The sequence below is a fragment of the Macaca fascicularis genome, chromosome 12, assembly GCF_037993035.2.
Source record: "Macaca fascicularis isolate 582-1 chromosome 12, T2T-MFA8v1.1".
NCBI lineage: Eukaryota > Metazoa > Chordata > Mammalia > Primates > Cercopithecidae > Macaca > Macaca fascicularis.
Genome location: NC_088386.1, coordinates 70,256,011 through 70,275,649, shown reverse-complemented (window position 1 = coordinate 70,275,649; position 19,639 = coordinate 70,256,011).

Sequence of the window (19,639 nt, the reverse complement as noted above, 5' to 3'; positions counted from 1 at the left end):
CTCAGGTGATTCTACAGGTGCACATCACTACACCCAACTAACTTTGGTATTTTTTGCAGAGACAGGGTTTTGTCATGTTGCCTAGGCTGGTCTCAAACTCCTGGGCTCAAGTGATCCGCCCACCTCGGCCTCCCAAAGTGCTGGGATTATAGGTGTGAGCCACTGCCCTTGATAAAAATTCCATATTTTAAAGCAGATTTCTAGACCTGAGAAGTCAGAGAAGGTTTACCTGTCTCATATGGCACCTGGGCTTGATCAGGGTCTGAAGGGAAACAAGTCCTAACAGTAGGGCCTGGGCACTGTGGAAATCGTCTTGCCTGTATGGGTTGACTTCATCCTCATACCCTTCATAAAATCTTAGAATGTCCCTATTTTACAAATGAGAAAACTAAATTTCAGGGAAATTCTGTAATGTCCCTATTTTACAAATGAGAAAATTGAATTTCAGGGAGGTAAAGTTCTCTGCTCAAACTAGAAGAACTAAGATTTGAATCCAGACTTTGAGATTCCAAAGCAGCTCCAGGCTGGGTCAGTTCATCTGTTCACTGGCTCTCCCAGCCACCCCTGGCTCCATCTAGGCCATCCTGTAACTCTGCTCAGTGTTTTCAAGAATTTCAGTCTCAGCAAAAATCCATCCTTCTGTCTTCCCAATTAAAATTCCTGCCTGCCCCCTGCTACCAGCCCTTATTCCAATCATGTTCGAGGTTCAAGTCCTATAAATGAAACCAGAAATGTATTACACATCACCATTTCTAAAATTCTGAAGAAGTAAGTGGAAGAGAAAATGATTTCTTTTCACATTGAAAACTTTAATCCACAATATAGTTTACCCAAGAACTAGAAACTGTGCAGCTACAGGCCAGGCTTAGTTGATGGCCTCCAAATCACCATAATCCAACTGTATTTGTCAAGGTTCTCCAGAAACACAAAACCAATAAGATATGTGTGTGTATCACAGTTTCTAGTTGTAGAGTAAACTATATTATGGGTTAAAGTTTACAAGATGAAAATAAATAATACATATGAGACATCATAAATATATCTATGAGGCTGAAAAGTCCCACAACAGGTTGTCTGCAAGTTGGGATTCCAGTAGCATGACTCAGTCCAAATCTGAAGGCTTCGGAACCAGGAAAGCCCATGGGATAATCCTCAGTCCAAGGCTGAAGACCTAAGAACCCAGAGGGAACATCAGTCTAAGTCCTGGAGTCCAAGAGTCAGAGAGCCTGGAGTTCTGATTTCCAAGGGCAGGAGGAGGAGGGTGTCCCAGCTCCAAGAAGAGAGACACAAGTTTGCCTTTCCCCTGCCTTTTTGTGTTCTATCTGGGCCCCCAGCCAACTGGATGGTGCCCACCCACATTGAGGACAGATCTTCCCCATTCAGTCTGACTGACACATCAGACTCCTGTGGAAACAAATACACCCAGAGATGATGTTTTACCAGTTCTCTAGCTATGCTTTAATCCTGTCAAGTCAAGACCTAAAATTAACCATCACAAACCCACCCCTTGTCAACTTGGCACCCATACCCATCTCCTTAAGCCATACTTGGTCTCCAAATAAAGACAATAACAAGTTAATAGTTCACCCAGTGTGATACAGCTATCCTGCATTCAACCAAAAATGCATTAACCCCTGCCCCAGAAAGGAGGTCAAGTCCTTGATTGATATTTACTCCTCCCGTGAGATCCCATAACTTAAATACTATGATGTAAAATTAACAATACTTCAATACTGATATAAAGTCAATATCTTATGCTACATAAGAGAGAGGAGTGAACACAAAGATATTTGCTTAATATATGTATATATACATACAAATGTATTTTTAACAAAGGGGAGGAAACACTCATGACAATTATGGTCCTCATTTCTGTAACTGGTTGTGTGGTCATAGCTGGTATTTGTAACTACCTCCTTCCACTACCCATTCTGTATTCCCTTTGCAAGCACCTCAGCTGGTCATGGCACTTTTCAATGTGGGGTGACCCACGCTTTCATTCCTGAAGGGTCTGGGCCATTTGTAGTCAGTTCTGCCTGCATTGGGTTGCAATTTCCCATTGACCTTAATCACAGGGTATGCTAATGCTGAGAGATGCCCCAAGGGATCTCCTGTATTCCAGACACACTCTTCCTTACCTGCATTGCGGAGTAGTAGCCCAATTTCCTTTTGGAAGTCTGGTTAATCACCCCAGCCTGTACCATAACTCCCTTCTTAGCCTGTCAACTCAGGGCATAAGGAGCTCAAAGTGGCCAAGTGGCAGTCTGAACTCCCAGTTCAATGGAATCATTGTTGTGTCTCCTGGTGGAAGCATTCCTCCCTCTGTAACTAAGAACTTCAGGCCAGCAGAGCATAAAGTTGTGCAAATGGGAAACAAAAATTTTACTAGTGGATCACCAGGGATAATGACGAGTGGTGTCACTCCCATTTTCACCCCTTGATTCCTGAGTCCACGAATCCTGGTTATGGGAGAAACAAGACCATATGCTAGACACTGATTCAGAGCATATACAGCCTTCTGGAGAACCTTGCCTCAGCCCTACAAAATGCTGTCACTTAGCTGGTGCTGTAACTGCAATGTCAAAAAGCCATTCCATTGTTCTATAAAGCCAGCTGATTCAGGATAATGGGGAAGATGGTAAGACCAGTGAGTTCAATAAGCATGAGCCCATTGTCACGTCTTTGCCTACAAAGTGAGTTTCCTGGTCAGAATCAATGCTGTGTGGAATATCATGATGATGGATAAGGCGTCTATAAGTCCACAGATGGTAGTTCTGGCAGAAGCATTGCATGCAGGAAAGGCAAATCCATATCCTTGTGTCTATTCCAGTCAGTGTCAGTATTGTAGTACTCAGTAAGTGTCTATTCCAGTAAAGACGAAATGCTACCCTTTCTATGATGGAAGAGGCCCAATGTAGTCAAGTTGCCCCCAAATAGCTGACTGATCACTCAGAAAATAGTGCCCTATTGGGGGTCATCTTTGGTCTCTGATGCTAGCAGATTGGGTTTTCAGTGGGTGACTGTAATCAGGTTGACTTTGGTGAGTGGAAGTCCATGTCGCTGAGTCCATGTATAACCTCCGTTCCTGCCACCATGGCCACCTTGTTCATGAGCACATTGGACCATGTCAGGGGTGTCTGGGGAAAAAGGCTGACAATATCCACAGAACAAGTCGTCCTAACCACCTGATTATTAAAGGCTTCCTCTGCAGAGATCATTTTGGTGAGCATTTGCATGGGCCAAAAATATCTTCACATCCTTTGTCCACACGAGAGGTCTACCCACATACCTCTTCCAGGATTTGTCACAAATTTTGCAATTATGTGCCTTCCAAATCTCTGACGATCCAGTCAAACCGTGGGATACAGCCCATGGATTAGTATATAATCACACGTCTGGCCATTCTCCTTCTATGCAAAGTGCATGGCCAGGTGCGCTGCCTGAAGTTCTGCCCACTGAGAAGATTTCCCTTCGCCCGTGTCCTTCAGGGATGTCCCAGGAAGGGGCCATAGTGCTGCAGCTGTCCACTTTCAGATGGTGCCTGCATATTGTGCAGAACCATCTGTGAATCAGGACCTGGCCTCCTCTTCCTCTTCAGCGGATCATAGGGTACTTCCCATGAGGCCACGGGTGCAGGCGGAGAGAGAGAAACCATGGGCATTTGGGCCACTTCATGTAACTTACTTGTGTCTGCAGGGCCTGCTTGGGCCTGATCATGTATATACTACTTCTATTTAAAGATGGAACACTGCTGTGCACACCCAACTTTATGGGTTGGTAGATCAGATAACACCCAGTTCATGATAGCCAGATCAGGTTGTGTGGTAACTTGGTGGCCCATGGTCAAGCATTCAGTTTTTACCAAGGCCAAGAGCTATCTGTCAAAAGGAGAGTACTTATCTGTAAATGATGGCAGGGCCTTGCTCCAAAATCCTAAGAGCCTCTGCTGTGATTCTCCTATAGCCTCCCTATCTGCCACTGACCCCTCAAGCACCATTGGATGTGCTGGATCGTATGGCCCCAAGTGGCAGAACAACTGGCACAGCAGCCTGGGCCTGTTGCAGAGCCTTCTCCCATTCTGGGTTCTACTCAAAACTAGCGGCTTTTTTAGTCACTTGGTGGATGAGCCTGAGTAACACACCCAAATGAGGAATATGTTGACTCCAAAATCCAAGTAGGCCCACTAGGCAGTGTGCCTTTTTCTTGGCTGTAGAAGAGACCAGGTGCAACAACTTAACTTTCACCTTACAAGGGATATATCAACAGGCTCCATACCACTGGACTCCTAGAAATTTCAGAGGTAGAAGGCCCTTAAATTTTGATTGGATTTATTTTCCACCCTCTGACATGCAAATTACTTACCAACAAGTCCATAGTAGTTGCTACTTCATGCTCATAAAGGTCCAAGCAGCATAATGTCATAAACGTAATGGATCTACTCCTAGGGTGCAGAAGATCAAACCAAACTCAGACACCAGTCTCCTCTGGAAACCCCCTCACAGCCACACTCAGAAGTGGTGCTTCACCATCCCTCTAGGTATTCCTTAGTTCAGTCAAGTTGACACCTAAAATTAACCATTACAGCAGGGTATAGGCAGGTAGTTGGACTTTAAAGTTTTAATGGCCTAGAATCAAATGCTGCATTTTCTATTTTACTAGCTGTTTGACTTTGAAGAAAGGTAATTAACCTTTCTGAGCCTCAGTCTCTGCATTTGTTAAAGGGCCTTCATTGACTTCTTGTAATGATTACACGAGGACATGGAGATTTTCAGCACCCATAATCACAAACAACATCATTGTTGTTTTCTTCCTGCCTTTTCATTCATTCCTCAACTATTCTGATCCTGTGGGTCCAGAAACACTGGTTTGTTTTGTTTTTGTTTTTGTTTTTTGTAGAGACTGGGTATGTTGCCGAGGCTGGTCTTGAACTCCTGGGCTCAAGCAACCCTCCCATCTTGGCCTCCCAAAGTGCTGAGATTACAGGTGTGAGCCACTGTGCCTGGCAGGAAGCACTGTTTTTAGAAGGCACCTTACATAGTTCTTTTGCTGGGGTCCTCAGACCACCCTTGAGAAGTATTATTCTTGAAGGATGACCAGAAGTTTGGGCAACAAGGGGAGTGTGGGCTGTCACATAGTTTTCGAGGTCATGCACATGAAAGTTCAGGGTACCCCAACATCATACTACATGCCCATAGTGCACCCAGAGCCAAGATGCATGACCTGCAAGACCACAGGCAGTGGCCCTGGGGAAGGAGGCAGAGGGAGGATGTTTCAGGCAGAGTGCCGTGGGGAGGGGTGGGGCATGTCTGTGTGGTGTGTGTCTGTGTGGTATGATACAGGGTATGTTGGAGACACTGAAGCTTTTTGGGGAGCACACAGGGTGGGAGATAAGGCAACAGGTCGGGAGGTCCTTGGGTGTCATGTCCAGGAAACACTACTTTACCTGGAAGCAGTGAGAATCCACGGGAGGATATTAGCAAAGATGGGACCAGAGGCATGGATGGCCACATGAGAGGTGAGCTGAGAGGGTAGGTCTGCAGGCAGGGACAGTCATTGAGCTTCTAAACCAGCCAGGTGAGAGCCACTGAGAGACCTGAACTGAGCCCAAAGCAGAGTATGTGTTGAGCAGAGGACAGACTTGAGAGATGTCCAGGAGGAGGGTCTGGATTGGTTGCTGGATGGGGAAGAGGAAGCAGGTGCTGAGATGACCAGGAGGGTCCAGTCAGGGGATCCAGCGTGTGATTCTTTGTAAAGACAGGTCAGGAAGAGCAGGTGTTTGTGGAATGGGAAAGCAGTGATTAGTTAAGGGCTGATCATATTTAATGTAAAATTCTCGTGTGACATCCAGGTTCTGGTCCCCAGGCATCTAGAACAGGCATCTAGAACTCAGAGGACAGGCCGGGGAAGGAGGTAAAGATTTTGATCTAATATCTTGGCTTGAGGTGACTGCTAAGGTAGTATGAGGAGTGGGAAGAGGAGGATGTGCCAACGTGATTCTGGGTCACATCAATCCCAGGAGCCAGGAGATGGAACAGGCTGAGGGAGGAGAGGTGGGATGGGGAGAGAGGGGATGTGGAAACCATGGAGGGCCCTGTCAACTGTGTCATCTGAGAGCGCTGTCACTAAGTACTGAAAGGGGGGCTCAAGGTCTGTTGTGCAGGAGTCACTGGCCAAAGTCATGAGCTTCAGCTAAAGAGGTTTTGGTAACATGCAGGGCAGAAGCCAGGTGGCTCTGTGTTAAAGAGGAAACGGGGAGTGAAGAAATGAAGACCAGGAGCTCTTTATTTTTTCCTGAGACAGGGTTTTGCTTTGCTGCCCAGGTTGGAGTGCCGTGGTGTGATCACAGGTAACTGCAACCTCAGCCTCCTGGGTTCAAGCGATCCTCTTGCCTCAGCCTCCCAAAATGAGGGAATTACAGGAAGGAGCAACTGTGCCCAATCAGGAGTTCTTGAGTGAGACAGGCAGTGAGAGTTCAGGCAAGAGTGAGCATGGAGTGTAAGGTCACAGGAAGGGTGTTTTATTTGAATGGGAGCTCTTCAAGCTGTTCATTTCTCAGGCGTGTTCTAGCTGAGGCAAGAAGCCAGAAAAGTACAGTGACAAGAACTGGAGAAGGGGAGTGATTCTGAGGGGACCGGATGGAAGGGCTAGAGGCCAATGCAGAATGGGATGTAGGCCCACCTGTTAGAATGGCTGTTCTCTAACAGTCTAGATCTAGCAAAGGGAGAAGGGGAACCCCTGTACATTGTAGATGAAAAAGTCCTTCATGGTTTCCACGTTCTCTCTCCACATCCCACCTTACCTCCCTCGGCCTGCTCCATCTACTGGCTCCTGCGATTGATGTGATCTGGAATCACATTAGCACACCCTCCTACTCCCACTCCTCACGCTGCCTCACACTGCGCGTGCATGCGCGTGGGCACGCGCGCACACATACCCTGAGGAATACTATTTAGCCTTAAGAAGGAATACTGGCTGGGCACAATGGCTCATGCCTGTAATTCCAGCACTTTGGGAGACTGAGGCGGGCGGATCGCCTGAGGTCAGGCATTCGAGATCAGCCTAGCCAACACACTGAAACCCCATCTCTACTAAAAATACAAAAAATTAGCTGTCCGTGGTGGTGCAAGCCTGTAATTAGCTGGGCGTGGTGGTGCAAGCCTGTAATCCTGTCATTTGTGACAACATGGATGAACCTGGAGGACATTATGCTCAGCAAAATAAGCACCAAAGTAAATGAATCAGCATTTCAAAGAGCTGTCTGCACTCTTATGTTATTGCAGCATTATTCACAATAGCCAAGATAGCAGAGTCAACCTAGTGCCCATTGTGGGTAAATGGGTAAAGAAAATGTGATGTGTGTACATGCACAGAGGAATATTATTTAGCCTTACGAAGGAATCCTGGCTGGATGTGGTGGCTCATGCCTGTAATCCCAGCACTTTGGGGACTGAGGTGGACGGATCACCTGAAGTCAGGAGTTCGAGACCAGCCTGGCCAAATCCCATCTCCATTAAAAATACAAAAACTAGCCAGGTGTGGTGGTACATGCCTGTAATCTCAGCTACTTGGGAGGCTGAGGCAGGAGAATCGCTTGAACCCAGGAGAAGGAGGTTGCAGTGAGCCAAGATGGAGCCCCTGCACTCTAGCCTGAGTGACAGAGCAAGACACAGTCTCAAAAAAAAAAAAAAAAAAAAAAGGAATCCTGTCATTTGTGACATGGATGAACCTGGAGGATATTACTCTTAGTAAAATAAGCCAGATGGAGAAAGAAAAATCTGCATGATCTCTCTTATCTGTGGCATCTAAAAATGTAGACCGCACAGAAACAGAGAATAGAATAGTAGTTAGCAGTGATTGGGAAGCACAGGGGAAATCAAAGATGTTGGTCAAAGGGTACAAACCTTCAGTTACTAGATGAATACATGCTGGGATCTAATGTACAGCATGGCGACTATAGTTAATCATACTGAATCAGACATTTAAAATTTGAGAAGAGAGTAGATCTTAAGTGTCCTCGCACGCACACAAAGGGTGACTACATGAGGAGATGGATATGTTGATTACTGTGATTGCAGTGTACCAAATCATCACGTTGCACACCTTAAATATGTAAAATTTGCATTTGTTAATCACACCTCAAGAAAGATGGCAGTGGGCGGGGAACAAAACAAAAAGGACATTAGGATTGCATACACGGGAGACCTGGCAGAGGGAGGCTGGCTGACTGGGCAGGGAGAGGATGGTGCTGTGAGCCTATGAGGGGTCCTGGGGCATGTCAGGTGTGTGCAACAGGAGCTCAGGTTCACACTCAATAATGCTATTTGTCTGTGCAGTTTGAAGTCAGGACATGATGGGGAGCAGAGTCTACCTCCTATTTTTCCTACTTCCAATTTCTCTCTACTGTTGAAGAGAGAGAAAGCTCTCACATCTGCAATATTTGGGGAAATTATCATAACATAATGATCTTTTTGAAGACTTTCATCATCCTTTTGTACAAAATTAGTATCAGTTTATAATCCAGTTTCTCTGTCCCTGTTCTAGTAATGGTCACATGATGCCCCTTAGAATAAAAAGGTGTGGTAATCTAAGTAAAGCTGAATTATCAAAATTTAAACTATATATTTGCATTTTTAGAAAATCATTTGTTTATATTAATGGCTAGAATTGATTGTCACATTCATGCATTCATAGACTTAAAAAAAGTATTGAAATAATCATTAGGTTAGAATGATGGGATAATGACATTTTTTCACAATTTTCTATAAGACTATTCTTAACAAATATCTATAAAAGTGAAATGTGAAGAATCTGGGTCTTCGCAACTTTTTAAACCTTGAGAACAGAAGATAAATGTTCTTATATCTAATTCAACTCTAGGACTAATGTTCTTTTAGCCTTATTTTAAATTCAATATGGTAAGATGAGAGAAGCATCAACTGAGTTGTATAAATCTTGAGCATACAATAACTAGGTGTTTTCTTTAACACTGGAGTGTTATTGTCAATTTTATATATCTAATGAAAATAGCAACACATCCTTCTATCCCTGAAGCTGGGACAAATAAAAACTTTTTCTTTTTTTACAGGCACAAACTAGGTGTGGGTCTGGTGTGGCGATTGCTGAGGGTAGGGTCCTCTTTTGGCCTGGGTGACTTGTTATTCAAGCGCAGAAACGTGTCTGTACGCATTTGTTTCAGCCTGCTGCTCTTTATCCCACCCTACATGCCTGAGAGTCCTGGAGGATGGTTCCAAGGCCACATTAGGCATTCACCTGTGTCACTTGACTGCAGATTGAGCTCATGGTTGGGCCACTGTCTTACTTTTGCAAGTCTCTTATCCCATTTCTAGTTCATTTTTCCAACACAAAATAATTTTAATGGTGGTATCATGCCCAATAAAAGCATCATGATTAAAACCTAATAAAGGTTCTAAATGCTTGGCTGTAACATACCTGTCAAGAGTGTGGCTACATTGGGTAGGCTTCTCTGCTCCCAGTGCTAACGCGAACCTCTCAGCTGCAGTCAATACATCCTTTTCTTTGCTTTTGCTTCTGTTTCTGAGATGCCTCTCCCCTCTCCCATCTTTAACCTCCAAGACTTGTTTCAGCTCATCCAAATTCATAAACTCATGCTGAATCCCTCACCTTCAGAGGCCTAAGTCTCAGTCTCAGGCCAGCAAAGCACTCATCTTATTAGTCTTGTATTATAGTGACTTACTTGTCTAATACACAAAAACTCCCTGTTCTCACAGTTGTATTAACCCATAAGCTGTTTTCTATGGCATGGATTTTCTCCTAATTTCTGCAGAGCACCCATCACTCAGTGAACACAAAGTCAATGTTCATTAAATTGAAGAGACAACAGTCTCCACCCAAGCCCAAGGGAATTGGTCAACCAGTAATTGAGGCCCTGTTTTTCACCAGCCCATTCTATGGGTAGATGCCCCAGATATAAAGAAAACAGAAGAGTGCTAGGCTCTGTTCTCTGGTGCAATCTAATTGGAGTGGCATAAACATAGACAAGGGACATGCTACACTGAGAGGCAATCCTCCTTAGATAGAAATGTTTTCGCGTGATTTAACATTGTCATTAACTTCTGGAAGCCCCCTTCATCTCCTTTATTTATGCTAGTCCACCTTTTTTTCAAGCCTACTTCCTATTTTTCAAATCTGCCCTCTCCTCGTCATTCCCATGGCCACCCACACCGGCCTACGTTGTCACTGCTTCATATCTGAATCCCTGCAGTAGTATCAGTATCTGTCTTTTCTATCCTGAACATTGACATTCACCAAAATCCACCAACATCTGGGGAAACAGCAAGACCCATTCCAGTTTGAAGCTCTTGGGTAATTGTGTGACTCCACCTCATTCCTTGTGGGAGAGAATCACTGCCTGATGCCAGTTCTTCCTGGTTGCATTCAAGGCCTTCTCTGCTTTGATCCCACATTTTCTGGCCAACTTCAGCTCCTTATGTTCAAATCATTTGTGTCATTTTATTAAATAAATCAGCTGACAATTGTTTGCCTGCATGACTATTAACTGGGGAAGGACAATAATTCCTTCCCCAGGATAATAAGGCACCATTATCTGCCTTTTCATTACAAAACGAATCTAAAACCTGGTGCCCTTTTCCTTTCCAGTGTCAAGTGACTTATTTGCCCCAGAAATTTCTAGGATGTTGCCAAGCTGATGAAGCAAAGAAACCATATAGTTCCCTTGGCACAAAATGAAAGGATGACAAGGAGAGCAAACCAAATGTAATCATAAAATTGGTTGGGCTTCTGTTCTCCCGTTAGTGTGAAATGTTTAAGATTTCTTGGTCTAGGCCGGGCACAGTGGCTCATGCCTGTAATCCTAGCACTTTGGGATGCTGAGGCAGACGGGTCACGAGGTCAACAGATCAAGACCATCCTGGCCAACATGGTGAAATCCTGTCTCTACTAAAAATACAAAAATTAGCTGGGCATGATGGCACACGCCTGTGGTCTCAGCTACTTGGGAGGCTGAGGCAAGAGAATCGCTTGAACCTGGGAGGTAAAGGTTGCAGTGAGCCAAGATCGCGCCACTGCACTCCAGCCTGGTGACAGAGTGAGACTCCGTCTCGTTAAAAAAAAAAAAAAAGGTTTCTTGGTACTGGTCTAAATCTTTTTTCCCCTGAGGACATGGCACCCTTTGTCATTTGTAGCTGGGCATGTGTTTGACATGGAAGGCTGCCTTGGGTCTAGAGATGTGATTCAATTTACAGCAGATGGGTGCTTATCTTATATTGGCTTAGTGGTGTTCTAAGAAAATGAACATAATGCCTTACTTTATTCCTGATATTCTTAAACTTTATTTCTTTTTCTTTTCTTTCTTTTTTCTTTTCTTTTCTTTTCTTTTTTTTTTTTTTTTTGAGATGGAGTTTTGCTCTTATTGCCCAGACTGGAGTGCAATGGCGTGATCTCGGCTCACTGCAACCTCCACCTCCTGGGTTCAAGCGATTCTTCTGCCTTAGCCTCCCGAGTGGCTGGGATTACAGGCATGTGCCACCATACCCAGCTAACTTTGTACTTTTAGTAGAGACTGGGTTTCTCCATGTTGGTCAGGCTGGTCTTGAACTCCCAACCTCAGGTGATCTACCCACCTCAGCCTCCCAAAGTGGCCGGATTATAGGCGTGAGCCCCTCTGCCTGGCCGCTCTTAAACGTTATTTCTTTCTCAAACTTTGAAGTGCTCCAACCCTAATCTGGATACTTCAAAGGATTCTAGCTCAGGTATGGGTTCGATTGTTAAATGCCCAAATGAAACTTTAGAAAATAACTGATTCATACCAAGATAAATTATAGTATAATTTTTATTTTAGTTCAGAAAATCTAAGTGAAAGGTAGGTATATTCAGCTTCCTACTTGAAAGAGTTAACTCAGTTCTAAAGTTGTATGATTACCTAGCCTAGTGAAAAGATTAAAATTTGGTGATAAAGCTGTACTGAGGACTTATCTGGGTGGGGCGATTAGGCCCCATTTTCTAGCCTGAACACATTTACCTGATGCAGGGCTCTCTGTGAGCTCAGCCAGCTGATGGACCCTTGGCTGGGGGAGCCAAAGGAGGCTTACCTGAGGCAGTGATGGTTGAACTGAACTCTGAAAAATGAGTTGAGGTTAACAGGGCAAATACGGGAAAAAGAATTGTCTTTGTCCAAGAGACTTGAGAGTATAAGGGTCCTGATGTAGGAAAATGTACAGAACTTGCCTCCAAAGACTGAAGAAAGTCAGATAACTGGAATCAGAGTGAGGGGAAAGGTGGCATAGCCAACATGTATCTGCAGAGATGTGCAGGGCCTGGATTACACAGAACCTTTGGATTAAAAAAATTTAATCTCCAAAGAATGTACAAACAGACAATAAGCACATGAAAAGATGCTCAATATCACTTCAGGGAAATACAAATCAAAATAACAGTGAGACACCACGGTCGCCCACTAAGATGACTACAGTAAAAAAGAAAGATCATAACAAGTGTCACAAGAATGTGGAGAAATGAGAACCCTCATACGTTCCTGCAGGGAATGTGAAAGGGCAGCACCACACTGGAAGAGAGTTTGGCAGTCTGCAAAAAGTTCAGAAGAGTTACCATTTGACCCGGCCATTCCACTCCTATGTACACACCCAGGAGAAATGAAAACAAATTCCTGTGCGTGGATGCTCAGAGCAGCATTACTCATAATAGTAAAAAAATGGAAGTGACCCAAAAGTCCAAGTGATAGACAGAGAAACAAAATGTGGTGTAGCTATATGTACTAGCTTGCTACAGCTGCTGTAATGAAGTGTACCACAACCTAAACAACAGAAACGTGTTGTCTCACAGCTCTGGAGGCTGGAAGTCTGAGGTGAAGGCGTTGGGGTGGTTGGTTCCTTCTGAGGGCTATGGAGAAAGGAGCTGTTCCAGCCCTCTTTCTTTGGCTTGTAAATCTCTGTCTTTGTGTTTGAACAGCTTTTTCCCTGTATGCACTACTGTGTTGAAATTTTCCTTCTCTATAAGGACACCAGTCACTGGATTAGGACCTGCCCTACTTACCTCATTTTACCACGATTATCTTGAAAGATCCCGTCATCAAATAAGGCCACATTTTGAGGTGCTGGAGGTTAGGACATCAACATATGAATTTCTAGGGGACAAAATTCAACTCCTCACACTCTACAGTGAAATATTATCCAGCCATGAAAAGGAACAAAGTGTTGATCCATGCTACAACATGGCTGAACCCTGAAAATATCATCCTAAGTGAAAAAAGCCAGACGTGAAAGGCCACATATTGTGTAATTCCCTTTATGTGGGATGTCCAGAATAGGCAAATATATGAAAGCGGCAAGGAGATTACTGATTATCTAGGCCTGGGAGTGTTGTGGGTGATAGCTAAAGGACACAGAAATTTGAAGGCTGGGGGTGAAAATGTTCTGAAGTTGATTTTGTGATGGATGCTAAAAACCATTGAGTTGTATATTTTAAAATGTATGGTATGTGAATTACATCTCAATAAAACTGTTAAAGGGGGGAAAGCTATGTCATAAAAAACGTTCAGAGTTTATTGATCAGAAAAAAAAACTACATGGTTTCTTTAAAAATTATAGCTGAGACATGTCTGGGCCCCAGGGCCCTCCTTTCTCAGATTTGCTGGCACTGCAGGCTTTCACACACTTGATTTGCTCCATGGTAAGGTTTGTACAGAGTGCAACATATTTTTGGACAGATGAGTAGCACATTTGTTTCTCTAATTTGTTTTCCTTACATAGTTTCTGAGGGAAGTGTCCATTGGTAATCTTGTTGCCAGTTGGAAAAATTTTTATCCTTATCTGTCTGGAAAATTAAGTCTATTTTATCTTTTTCCTCAAGGTAATCTTGTCCAGGTTTGACAGCAGGTCATCTTTCTGGGGGTTCCATGCTCCTAGTGACAGAAGACCCAACCACACCCCCTGCCCCAAGGATGTGTAAAGTGACACCAGACTTACTCTTCTGCTTTAATAGTAAATAAAAAAGAAGCCCCTCCCCTCCGGGTTTCCCAGCACGGGAGCTACGGGAAAGTGCACTGCCTCGCCGCTCCACACTCGCTTGAACGCGTAAGAAATCCTCGTCAGACTCAGCTCCGGGCTGGGAGGCTCCAGCCCGGAGAGTCCCCGGCGCAGCAAGCTGGCCCCAGCCCGGGTGGCGGTTCGCACCCACGCACGTCCAGCCGGGGTCACCACCTGGAAGCGCTGCATCCCATCACCTGCCTCGGGTTCTTCCAGTGCCCACCGAATCCACTGCCCAGTTACGGGGAGGATCGTACGGGGTGTGGGGAGGAACTCACAGCACCCTGGAAAACAAACCTTACGCACCCTGAGGGCACCAGGACCCTCTAGCAGCGACGCGCCTCAAGTTGCTGCAGAGGCTGCAGAAGGTACATCTAGCCCTGTCTACATGGGCTCCTTGGGCGGAATGGAACATCTCACTTTCCAACCCGAGCAAATCCAAGCCTCCTGCGAACACCGCCGTCCCCAACAGCAACAAATTCATCCATCCCAGATTCGCCACCAGGGTGCGACGGTTCTGACCCTGCGGGCCTTACCCCTTGGCTTGCAGTGTTGACGCTGTACTGTCCGAAGGCTTTTGGCAAAGTTGCTTCCCAAGCGTGTTTACTGTGGAAGGGTGAACAGCCACCAAAGACACCACCTGCAACACAAGAACACAGGAGGTTAAGAGCCACGTTTCTTTTCTGAATTAGGGGCAAAAGTGAGAGTTTCAGGAAGATGATGCTTATAATTAGAAACTCTTAACTTTCCCCCACTTTTACCTTTTTAGATCCATGGTTCAATTGCAAATACCTTCATTAAGCTTAATTGTCATTTTTTAAAAAGGGATGGTAGGGGCTGCATTGGCAGGACTCACTTGTTCCTTCCCATAGGTTTTGTTCATTCCTCCCTGGGCACTTCCTGGCTGGGACTCGGGCGTCCCCGGCATATTGCCAACTGCTCTGAGCCCCTCTGAGGTTGTCTACTAGGGAGAGTGCTGGTGGACCTGTGTGATCCAGAAATAACAGCTCTTAAAAGTCTATGTTTCTATGATAATTACAGAATAGAATTTTAACATTGGAATTAACTTTTATCCCAACATTTCTCTATATAGTTGCAAAACTAGTTCAGAATCTTAATGATCCACTTTTCCTTAAGAAGAAGAATTGCATTTCTGTTTCCAGAAAGAATGCCTTGTGAAGAAGCTGCCACCTCTTTAAATACACAGATCACAAAGCAAGTGGGAAAACAGATCTACATAGACACACAAATATTTATTCCTTCCACAAATGGAAGGATGCTAAGAGTGTTCTGTGTACCCGGCGCCATTCTTGGCCCTTGGGAGAAAACAATGAATCAAAATCTGGAAATATTTTATTTTACATAATAAATAATAAAATGAAGTAGAAATGATAAAAATTTTTCAATGGCATTAGAGGGTAGAGAGAAAATAAACAAGGAAATCTGTAAAATAGGTTGTGGCGCTGTGGAAAACGAAGCAGGAGGCAGGGTGGTTGGGAAAAGCCCTGGAAGGGGATCTGTGGGTGGAACCCAGAGGGAGTGGAGCAGCGGGCACAGCCTGGGAGGCCAGTGAAGCTGGGAAATGCCCGACACCCTTGAGTGAAGAACAAGATAGACTGAAGAACAAGATAGATTTTCAGGTCATTACAACTGCAGGAAAGGAGAAATCTCTGTTCCTGTCAAGCTCCGAACCACTCTGATCTCCCTACAAAAAACCAGCCCTGGCCTGGTGCAGTGACTCACGCCTGTAATCCCAGCACTTTGGGAGGCCAAGGAGGGTGGATCACCTGAGGTCAGGAGTTTGAGACCAGCCTGGCCAACATGGTAAAATCACATCTCTACTAAAAATACAAAAATCAGCTGGGCGTGGTAGCAGGCACCTGTGATTCCAGCTACTTTCGGAGGCTGAGGCAAGAGAATCACTTGAACTGGAGAGGTGGAGGTTGCAGTGAGCTGACGGCACCATTGCACTTCAGCCTGGGCAACAAGAGCGAAATTCCATCTCAAAACAAAACACACACACACACACACACACACACACACACACACAATCCTTTTCCAGGACTGCCCACCTGTTGCTGTGGGGGAGGATGGGGCTCACAGCTTCCTCCCACAAAGGTTAACACCAGGACAATATTTTCCTTCGTTTCCACCAATTCCATCACAGTAACTTCCAAATAATAAGACATTCAAATACCTTCAATTTAGATCAGTCTGAACTTTCCTATTAGGGTCCTTTACAACTCATGCATTTTAAAGAAGTCTATTGCTTTTTATGCATTTTTAAGCAATAGGCTTCTTTAAAATGCATTAATGAATGAATTTTGTTTCTACACAGAAACACTGAATAATTTCTCATAATAACCTCAGTCGTATGCACCTGACATATTTTCAGAAAAAAAAAAATAATAACCTCAGTTGACCAAGACAGATGGCAAGTTCCTAGAAAGATATTCACTTTTTAATTCAACTAAGTAAATACCAATATTTTTACCATTGAATACCAAAACATATTTAAATTATTTTCTGTCACTAAAATAGGATTATTTTCTATAACTAAAATAAGATTATCTGCTTTCGGATTTTTATTTTCTTCCAAAAAAATAAAGATCTGTATCTTTAAAAAAACAAGTGTTTACTTTTTAATTGTTGTACATGTGAAAGACTTTTTGATTTTAGAACATTTAATTGACAAAGATTGTATATATTTAAGGTATACAACATGATGATATATGTTTAAACATATATATTGTATAATTGTTACAGTACAGGGGTCCGGATCCAGACCCCAAGAGAGAATTCTTGAATCTCAAGCAACAAAGAATTTAGGGCAAGTCCACAGTGCAAAGTAAAAGCAAGTTTAATGAGAAAGTAAAATGGTGAAAGGACAGCTACTCCATAGACAGAGTAGGGCCTTCCTGAAAGTAAGAAGAAGAACGCATGCACCCTATGTACAATGCTGCTATATATATAGGATAAAAATAGATCTCGGGGAGATGTGCTCTGCTACAAGGGTTTGTGATAAAGCATTAATTTTCATAATTACTATCTTTTGCAAGGATCAATATTATCTTTAAAGTAAAATTAGGAATGCCTTTGTTCTCCAGATATCAGGATATCTGGACACTCCCAAGTCTGGGTCTGTTTTAGTAAACATTATTAATCTGTTCCCTTTACTGTAAACATCAAGAGGCTAGGAATGCCTGATTTTCTGGGAATGCAGCCCAGCCAGTCTCAGCCTCGTTTTCCTAGCCCTCACTCAAAATGGAGTCGCTCTGGTTTGAAAGCCCCTGACATAATGATTACTAGTGAAAGCCATTTTCAAAAACAAAAATAAAGTTACTTTGCAGTGAGCAATTTAAAATACAGTTAGTCAAATAGACTTCACATTCAGATTCATGTACAGTGAGTAAATAGTAAGTTTTCAACAATACTAAACTGATTAATAAAAAAGAAATATAACCTTTTTTTTCAATTTGCAAATGATTTCTTCATTTCAATGAATTTGAAGAAGGAAACAGAACCCTTTGAGTTCACAGAAGCTTGTGGAGGGAGTCATCACTGTCACCATCAGCAGCTCAGGCAGTTCTTACCATGACACGGTCATATTTCAAAGCTTATTTTTGTTGTCGTTGTTGTTTTGAGACAGATTCTGGCTCTGTCACACAGGCTGGACATGATCTCATCTCACTGCAGCTTCAATTTCCCAGGCTCAAGCGATCCTCCCACTACGGCCTCCTGAGTAGTTGGGACTACAGATGTGTGCCACCATGCCTGGCTAATTTTTGTTTTTTGTTTGTTTGTTTGTTTGTTTTGGTTCAGAGGTGAGGTTTCTCCACATTGCCCAGGCTTTAAAGCTTATTTTCTATGTCAAGTACTCGGAAGTCAGAACATCTTGATCCACAGGAACCAGGCAACAGCCTGTATGGCTTGACCTGTAGGGCAGCCGCAATAGCCACCCACCACACAGGACAACAGCAGCAGCACCCCAGAGCCACAGGTACAAAATAATGCACCTGGAGTCCCAATCTGGGGTTCTCATTTTCTGCCCCAGCAGCAGGAGTGAGGAGAACTGGAGGCGCCAGGTGACTGGCAGATCTGTGAGACAGAAGTGGAGTTGAGACCCCCAGACAGGACTGGCTGTCTTCCCATCTGCTCTGCCCACAGGCTGACCAGTTGGCCTCTAAGCCACCTGTCATTCCATCCTGGGTCTCTCCCTTCTGGCCTCTGAGCCCAACACAATGAGGCTCGAGAATGTATTTCCAAGGGTTTTCCCAGCTAGAAAAGAGAGAGAAAAAAAGCAGAAGGAAAAGGTCTATCCATGGTACTCAGGGCAGATGAGTCAATCCCCACAGAAATTACAAGGTTCCCTAAGCTTCCCCACCTGTCTCCACCAGCCACCTAGACAAGCCCCAAATTAGCTGTAGGTAATGAGTTTTTCAACCACTGAGGACCTGCCGAGCACAGAGTGGCCCTCTAAGGCTAGATGAGAACAAAGACCTCTGAGCACTATGCCAAAATCCAATCCAGCACAATCCAGAAATGTCACTGTGTGACCGACCATACAAACTCCGCACAAGACATAGGGTGGGGCATTTGCACAAGACAGAGGGTATGTGCATTAGTGACAAACAGGAGAACGAAACCCAGTCTCTTTCAGGGTGCAAACCTCTCACTAGCATTTCAGATGGGAAGCTCCCAGGGCACACCAGCCTACCCACCAGATTATAGCTATGCCCCTTTCTCCTTTGGACACAGGGCACCTCAGGCCATACCCCAGGAGTGCAGGTTAGGATGGGCTGCTGACTTCTAGGTACTGGGTGCTTGGTGAGCCTTTTGTTTCTACTGAGTGAGAAGAAATACAAAGAATAACATTACAGACAGTCTTATTCCAGTACACCCAAAATTAATTATTATCATTATATCATATTTGCTTCAATTTTCCTAAAGAAAAAAAAAAAACAAGGACTAGAGCTAAAAGTACAGTTCCCCAACATCCTCAGGCCCAGCCCTACCCCTGTCTTCCACTCTGCATCCCCTGCAATGATCAGGGCCCTGATGGACATGCTTAGTCCATTTTAAATATTTTTCCAGGCATGAATATGAACCCAAGAACAATATAAGGATTGTTTTTGTGCCTTTAAAATTTAGAAAAAATACATACATTTTATACGTTCTGCAATTTTGTTTTTCTTTTTTGAGACAAGGTCTTTCTCTGTTGCCCAGAGAGGAACAGAGTAAGAGAGAGAGAGTGGTACAATCACAGTTTACTGCAGCCTCAACGTCCTGGGCTCAAGTGATCCTCCTGCCTCAGTATCCCGAGTAGCTGGGACTACAGGCTTGTGCCACCACATCCAGCTAAATGTTTTAATCTTTATGTTTCATAGACAGAGATCTCACTATGTTGTCCAGGCTTGTCTCAAATTCCTGGGCTCAAGCAATGCTTCTGCCTCGGCCCCCCAAAGTATTGGGTTTACAAGCATGAAGCACCATGCCCGGCCTGTGTTCTGCAGTTTTGCTTGGATTGTCTCTGAGACTTGTCTAGTTAATTTCCTTTAATGCTATTGTGTTATTCAATTATAATGAAATGATTATAT